The sequence below is a fragment of the Topomyia yanbarensis genome, chromosome 2, assembly GCF_030247195.1.
Source record: "Topomyia yanbarensis strain Yona2022 chromosome 2, ASM3024719v1, whole genome shotgun sequence".
NCBI classification, from domain to species: Eukaryota; Metazoa; Arthropoda; class Insecta; order Diptera; family Culicidae; genus Topomyia; species Topomyia yanbarensis.
The window spans coordinates 166,880,490-166,889,064 of NC_080671.1; the positions used below are offsets into that span (position 1 = coordinate 166,880,490).

At 38.0% G+C, this 8,575-nt stretch overlaps 1 long non-coding RNA gene across 4 annotated transcripts; it reads right to left on the reverse strand.

Moving 5' to 3' along the window:
- Positions 1-3,622: 3,622 nt before the first annotated feature.
- Positions 3,623-7,512, reverse strand: LOC131682028 (uncharacterized). Of its 4 annotated transcripts, none has more exons than XR_009304010.1 (6): positions 7,187-7,512; positions 6,980-7,087; positions 6,608-6,908; positions 6,301-6,527; positions 4,849-6,000; positions 3,623-4,789 (listed from the first exon to the last, which is right to left on the reverse strand). It is a non-coding gene; the product is annotated as an uncharacterized LOC131682028 (long non-coding RNA). The 4 variants fall into 4 exon arrangements; XR_009304011.1 differs by having other exon boundaries at positions 3,623-6,000; positions 7,187-7,211; positions 7,298-7,511; XR_009304009.1 differs by having other exon boundaries at positions 3,623-4,962; positions 5,025-6,000; positions 7,187-7,511.
- Positions 7,513-8,575: the final 1,063 nt, after the last annotated feature.

Sequence of the window (8,575 nt, forward strand, 5' to 3'; positions counted from 1 at the left end):
GACTTGTCCCGAGTGATGTCCCGGGAAGCAAGCACAGAGGCTCAGATTTGCTGACGAGAAAGAGAAAACGAACTCTTGTCTTTTGGCTCGGGAGCCAAACGCCTGGCATTATGCAATCTTAAATTCCCATAAGGGAAAATTGGACTGAACCACTTTGTGCATTAAGGGCACAAAACCTAACTTAAATTAAGTAACTAGTGCTAATTTGGGTACTAGTTTAGATACATCGTCTAACTAGACACCCAGATGGTGCTAGTTACTGACGAGATGAATTCGAAACACAAAAAATAAAACTTAATTTAAGTTAGGTTTTGTGCCCTTAATGCACAAAGTGGTTCAGTCCAATTTTCCCTTATGGAAATTTAAGATTGCATAATGCCAGGCGTTTGGCTCCCGAGCCAAAAGACAAGAGTTCGTTTTCTCTTTCTCGTCAGCAAATCTGAGCCTCTGTGCTTGCTTCCCGGGACATCACTCGGGACAAGTCAGTTGCTTTGAACGTTCACATGTGTCGTGTGAACTGTTTGGAATTTTTTGTGTCTAACTAGTGCTAATTTGGGTACTAGTTTAGATACATCGTCTAACTAGACACCCAGATGGTGCTAGTTACTGACGAGATGAATTCGAAACACAAAAAATAAAACTTAATTTAAGTTAGGTTTTGTGCCCTTAATGCACAAAGTGGTTCAGTCCAATTTTCCCTTATGGGAATTTAAGATTGCATAATAAGTATCATTTTTTAAAGAATTCGAAAACGAAGAAATCAAGAAATCAATTTTAATCTGCACTTTTTCCAAACTGCGAGTGAAACGGACATTCGAGGTGAGAAATAACGTTTAGAGTTGAAACAAATGATGTATTTTCTAATATAGTTTTTACCGTTGTCATAAAGAGAGCTATACAATCAATTCCATTGATCAGTCAAAATCACTTATACAAAACTGGAAAGTTATATATTAAATGCGTAATTGGTTTCATCAGTTCCTGGATTACATACAGTCAGAGTATGGGACCTGCACAAAGTCGTCTACCTTTTCCAGGTTCTAGAAATTCCGTATTTAGCCTCGGTCACTTTAACGTTCATCCTGCAGTCTACTGCATATGAGAATTCAGCTAACTGGATGGTTCTCCACATTTGACTGCAAGAATTTCGTTACTACACGCGAGACATTCATATAAGGATGAATCAATAGAATTACTGAAGACTGTTCGTCTTGCCCCACCAGCACACATATTTTTTAACTGTTTGTACTTATTCAGTCATAAATCAACTTACCTGTTATTTTCCACGAAGATGTCACTTAAGAGTTACTTTATCGGCATAAAAGAAAAAATCCGTGAAAAAATTGATTTTTTCATTCTTCTTCTTCTTCTTCTTCGCTTCTGTTTGGCTTGTTTGTGAAACAAAGCCCAAAACGGCACAGCATATAAAGCTATATTGCCAGTTAATCTTCGTTTATAGTCCAATGGACTTAACTTTCTGTGACTAACCGACGATAAACTCGCAGCGCCACAAAATTGGTCCACCACAGCACGAGTAATTCGCCCAATCAAGGTGAAAAAAGCGAATTATCTAGCACTCGGTGAAAACCAACATGTCGACACGTTGAAATTTTCACCGGAAGTGATTTTTTCATTGATAAACCTTAAAATCGGAAACTTGAAAATTACATCCGCACGAAACTGCACTACTGATTATCAATATTTACTTAAATTGTACACGTTTAACAGTATTGAAGGCCTACTAAGTGTTTCATAATTCATGGTTAAGCTTAGTATGCACCTCTTGCGAAATGAGGTCGCGAAATATTTTTCCTTCTTCCGTGCGGAATTTTGACATTTGCTCGCGAAAACTAGTCTGTGTGTTTGCTGTTAGATGTCGCTTTTGATAACATGAAAAACGACATCAGCTGTTGTTTGTTTATTTTTTTTATATTTCTGTTGTCATTTGAATGTTTTAAATGATGTATTTTATTAATTCATCACGGATGTGTATGAAATCGGTAACAATTGTAAACCTATTTGCCATTCATGAAGCTCTCAGGGAAGTGACGTACTCAGCGTGAATCATATTTCGAGCATGATTAATCATAATGCTTATTTGTGACGGTTCCGGATGTCTCGGGGAAGTTCAGTCTGACCAATTTAGACAGCACAATTCCTGCAATCGGAAATTTAAATCATTGGCTGGCCATTTTCTATCTAAATTGGCTGCTTCTACCGGTTCTAGAAGACTCAGAGAAATGATCGAAATTCGCTCAAACCAAATCTATTGTAATTGTTCGAATCGTAAGTCTAAATCGGCGTTTGACCATTAAGAAGCAAATCTGATTGCCTTGGCCGCCTTTACCGCTTTCACAAGTCTCGGGGAAACTACCATTCGAAACACGTTTCGGAATCCGGAATGGATTCCAGCGCAAATATAACAACCGACTCCGACTCAATCGGTTTCAGGTCGAACCAAACCCTAGGCTTTAAACTTTGGCTGACGTTAAAAATCGATTATGATAACAATGGCTACTACTAAAGGTTCTGGAAGTCTCAGGGAATGCTACCAATAATCAGTACGGATACAAAGCTATTTTTGTATAACAATTGTGAGAATCGTAATTCAAATTTATTGCCATAAGTAATTCGTGGTAATTCTTATTGCATGAAACACTAGAGAAGGTGGGAAAGTGTTCCATGGTCTGAATCGTGATTCCAAATTACTGGATTATATTATATAACTAAATTGGTCACTTAACGAAACTGAAGGTCAAACGAATCGTCAACCAATCGGATCAACAACTGCTGTACTTCAAGAATACCGTATGTGCTATAGCACGTTTACTTAATCACCAGGCTGCTTTTGTGTATGCTAGACGGTGGGTGCCGGTGTATGTGAATGATCACGTTTGCGACCGGGTTTGTATTATCGCGAAGTTCTCAAGCGTTACTATGTGATGCGCGCATTTATGTGACTTTTGTGTGACGAGTCTAGTAGAGCATTCATCATCATTGAGTATTGTATGTATATCAAATATAAAACATTGATCATTAAATACTAAATATCACGCATTGAATATGAATATTAAACATTGAATATTACATTTTATATATTAAATATCAAATGTTAAATATTCAACAATAAATATTAAATATAAAATAAAAAACATAAAATATTAAATACACTGAAGACCCGATTTTATCAGCCCCCTCATATGAAAATTGATAGTTGGTAGTTTGATGGGCTCTAGCAGTCGAACCAAGTTGAATTCGAGTAAATCCTTTCTTGGGCATATATTTCTTGTCTTAGTGGATCCCTATCCACTAATAAAAATCAGATTTTTATCCAAAAATAAAAATCAGATTTTTTTAAAATTTTGCGCTGTCAGATCCGCCTAAGAAAAATTTAACCTAAATAATCAGAAAGGATTGCGAGACATCTACACTGATAAAATATAAATGAACAATAAATAAATATATAGAGAAATTAATACATCAATAAATAATTAAATTGGTAAATAAATTAATGAATAGTTTCTCGGTTCATAGGCATTAACATAAACATTTCACATATGTTTCAGCACATATCGAGGGACGAAGGTTTCGTCTAGCATATTATGCAAAGAACGAAGGGGCGAATGTTTAAGCGGCTTGGTTTATTACAGAGTAAAAAGTAAATAAAAAGAATAACATTGTTACTTACGATACGACCTAATGAAAATTTTCCCCAGAAATAAATGAACATATCTCGCGTACTTTTTGAAATGGACCTATGTGCAAAAGAGAGCCTCTCTTTGTTTACTTTCTCTTCCGATTATCACGGCATTACCATTAATCTTTCCAATAATGATCCAATACATATTGGAAGAGCATGGTTTTGACTAGCATATTATGCAAAGAGTTAAGCAGCAAACGCAAATGCGACCGAGTTATTAGCGGAAGAGAAAGTAAACAAAGAGAGGCTCTCATTTGCACATAGGACCTTTTCAATAAGTTTGCTTGATATAAGTAAATAATGAAGGAATAAATAAATGTAAAAATATACTAAATTCAAACCCAGTCGCTTTCGCCTTGAATCGCTTCAAAGCATATATCAGTTAAGATATCTTATTGTGTTTTATAGCTATGTTTTGTCTTCTTGGAATTTTGATTCACAGGATAATGAGCAAAATATTTTTTATCTTCTGCTTCAAGGTTAGTCTTTCGGATAATTTTTCCACCGCTTTCTCTACTGGCCGTTCAACGACAAAATAAAATAAAAAACAAAGTCGGGTTCTTAAAAGTCCATTTAACTGAAAGTTATAACCATTAAACATGCGCTATACAATCCTTGAATTACATCCTATTTCTAACAAATGCCCTTTTATAAATTGTTGAAAAATCGCTATCAAAATTCTTCATAATCAAATGTTGCGTTATGTACGTGCTCGGGTAGATATTTGTTAATGGAAAACATGAAATTTCCATTTGTTACATTTTGCAGTTAGGCCCTTTTCAAATGTTTGGATAGAACTGGGTAGAGCTAAATTGTAATTGTAATTGTAAATTTATTAGCTTACGATACCCTGTTAGTTACATTTGTATACCTTATGTCAGGTCAAGGAAGAAAAAAAAAATTAAAAAAAAAAATAATAAAATTATAAATTCAGAATCAAAACACCCAAAAAAGCTCCTACGCCTTTCACTAGTAGCTGGTCGAAAACACTTTACGGTGCAACTGAATCTTTTTCCGGAAGTGTTTTTCAATTGATCTGCAAATCATCATGCATCGATCACTGCCCACTAGGTTGATGGTGATTCCGTTCTGTTAAAGAAGTGGGAAGAAATACAATCTATAGGATCACAAGAATGAGTCACACTTACCGAATCTACCGGTGCGTCTAATTCGATGTAGATACGTTTCGCAATCGGCTCGTCCCTGCTGATCCATCGGCAAATCGAAGTTGACGACAATGGTCACCTGTTCGACGTCGATACCTAAGATGAAAGAATCTCTCCGTAACCTGGTGCTGTAGCCAGAATCAAGTGGTGGAACTTACCCCTGGACAAAACGTTCGTTATAATCTGTACCTTCTCTAGTCCGGTTCGGAATCGATCAAGGGCGTCCAACCGTTGCTCCACCGTTAGATCACCGGACAGTACCGCTACCGAGTGACCATCCTGGGACATCCTGCCGGTCAACCAACCGGCCGTTTTGCGTACCTGTTTCGATGGATTAACAGTTCTGAAAATAAGTTTACTTGGAGTTTGCAACTGTCCTATACATCATATGACAGAAAATGATCGCTTGTCCGACGGTAATCACACAATTTCTCGTCCTGGTTGCGGAACTTGACGTAGTACTGTTTGATGTTATCGAGAGATTCTTGCTCCCGCGCCTGCCAAATGACGATCGGATTGGGTAGGATGTACTCGGCAAACTATCACCTCGCGCTCGTACGTGGCCAAGAAGAACACCGACCATAACACCCGCCTCGTCCAGTACAAAAAGGGAAAACTAGGTCGTACGTCCTGAACTTTATACCCCAGTCCATTAGCTTGCCGGGTGTTCCGATGATGATATGATTAGTCAGCTTCGCCCCTTTGACGGTCTCCTCACCGCGAACGGCGTAAGGAAGTTTGATTTCAGGACAAAACTTTGCCATTTTGGCAGCTACTTCCCCCTTCTGAATTGCCAGCTCATACGTGGGGGAAAGGCAAATCACCTGCAGATAGTTTTTTAACTGATGGACTCAACTGTGCATTGCCAGCACAAAGGCAGCGGTTTTTCCTGTTCCCGACTGACTCTGGGCGATTATATTCCGTGGCGGACCGGCCAACAGAGCCATCTCCTGAATCTTGGAAGGGCGTTGAAACCCATCGCATAGACTCCCTGAAGTAATCCCGGCTTCACGTGCAAAACTTCGAAACCAACCAACCGGCGAAGAAGAATCCTTTCGCTGCACCTTCAGATCCAGCTTTGATTCTACTAGACCTTAGTGAACATCTTTCATTAGCAAACTTGCATCCGCCGGGCTAAAAGATTAGTCACGGATAATTTTAAAGCTGATACTAAATATTTCGGAAGAAAATTTAGAATAGGACGTAAGCAACAATGAGATTCTCTTTGGGGTCTTTCTCTTCTGTTTATTACTCGGTCGTTTCAATATTTAGTACTCAACTCTTTGCCTAATATTTTAGTAAAAACCATCGGCTATGTACTCGAAAATTAGTGCAGTGTTATAGTGACGTCATAACCGAAAGAGAAAGCAAACAAAGAGAGGCTCTCAATGTTCCTTATGTCCTAATCAAAATTTTCTGCAGATTTCGACTTACTTGAATGCCTCTGCATCTTCCGCGGAGGAAGCTGTTTCTCCATTTTCTCTTGCAGCTTGTTTTTCTTCAGGAGCTGCTAGAGTTAGAATTTCCGAAGCTACCGAACTCCAAACATCAGGTGCAGCTTTGGTCCTACTGCCGGTGGACTAGGTTTTTCCGCATTCTCTTTCTTGCCAGCCGCCGGCTCTGAATCCTTATCCTTGGTGATATGTACTCAGTTCGCTAACCTATTTGTATTGAAAAGAAAAATTCAAATCCCATCCCAATGATCGCTTCAAAAATAGGTTATTACGAAAAAAACACTTACCGAGTGCAGAAATTTCTTTATCCGTTGTCTTTTTGACCCAGTTATCGGCAGCGCTTGCCATCGTTTCGATCGGGTATTAAAATTCAATAGCAAGGTACAAAGTATGGGTAATCGTCCTGAATCAGCACGGGTACTGTCCCTCGGGTGGTTTATTCCTTGCAATCCGCTGAAATTTTGACCAGAGCGACCTTGCGGAAAAAACGATGCCTTCTTTTACCTGCTCACTTCCCTGCCATGAAACCGATGATAAGCGCTTATTCCAAACGGTTAGCCGATTGAACATGACGTGCCATTGTTTGTTCTGGGAATTGATAAGGACATCTAGATATGCAAAGGAATGTTTGGAGGGGGATGCTACTGGTAAATACATACCGAAAGAGAAAGTCCTTTCCGAGCATCTTGATGTTGTGGTTTCTGTTGGCCCATTATCACTGCGTTCTCTTGCTGGGTGATTACCATATTATGTTGTTGGTGTTCGATCTGAAAAAAATGACAATAAAAAAATATCCGTAAATGAGTGAACTCGAGCTTTTTAAAGAAGAATAGGGTATTACATTACAGTAATATTTTTAAACTTACCATTCAAATTCGAAATATTGAATTTCTAAACAACGAAATTTTGACAGGTTGCGATGAAAAAAATACAAAAAATTACCAATCTTGTGTTTTCTTATATTTTTTCATTGCAACCTGTCAAAATTTCGCGAGCCTCCGTGCGAAATAATACCGCTGACCATTATTTCGCAAGGAAAAAGTTTGCCTTGGTGACAGCGAATAGAAAGCAGCGCTGTCTCGCGGAAGTATTATGAAACTTATCGTTTGTCGAACCGTGTCTCAGCTAACTACATTTTTCGTTATCGTTTTCGCGAGAGCTGCGTACCGCTTACGAAATGGCAACGAAAAAATTTTTCGCGAACATTTCGCGACGTTTTTTATGCATAGGTTTTGTATAGGAAATTTCATTTCGCAAGAGGTGCATACTTAGCTTTACATGGTAAATATCCTAATACAAGTATTATTTATTACACATTTTTCGAAGATGCTCAAATTATAGTTTTGTCTTCCATCCAGGGCAAAATGCCTCAGTTTAAAGTGTAATATGCCCCACAACAAAAGGATGGTACGTCCCACAGCAATCGGTCAGTATGCCCCCCAACAATAGGGTTATATACCCTAATCGAATTATTGAACTTTTTATCATGTTGGAACAAAATGCGTCTAAGGTTGACAGGGCAGTGTCGGCTTTTCGAAGTTAGTGTGTAGGAATAATTTTGTTTTCTCGCCGTTCATCATGCACAACTTTTTAAAGACATTCCAAATCCAACCAATAGGTACGCTGTTACAGAATAAATAATGTGTCCGAATTATAAGTGAAGCAAAGCTAATTTATTTTATGGTAAAAGATCTTTTGGTTGCTGTGAGTCGCGAAGGATATGTAAATAACTTTACTGACAGAAAGTGCTTTTCGGAATTAACCAGATCTGAAAATTTTTGAAATATGTCTAGGTTTGAGACTAAAGTTAAGGACATTTGAGGTAAAATAAAGGACGCTTTCCAAACTCATCAAAAATAAGGACATGTTGGTAACCATAAATTTTGGATAGACCGTTTGAGAAATTTTAACGCTTCACCCTTTTATACCATGTTTTATGGTTTTTATCATAAAATGAAAAACACTGCCAACTATCTCCGAGCTTCCCTAAACTCCAAGCTATTGCAACACAACTAGAACATTTTGTTTAGTTAAATTTGGCATTGTTTTATCAAATAGCTTTTCAAACTTACACACAATACGTATGTCAATTATGTGAACCCAATTGGTCATACCATATCATCGGAGATAGATTACGAGGGATAATCTCAAAAGTACACAAAGACAATCCATTGATAATGTAAGTTACGAAAGTGTAAGGTCGGTTGGAAACTGACCGACCAGCAATGATAACGCTTGGAGTGATAGTGAAATTG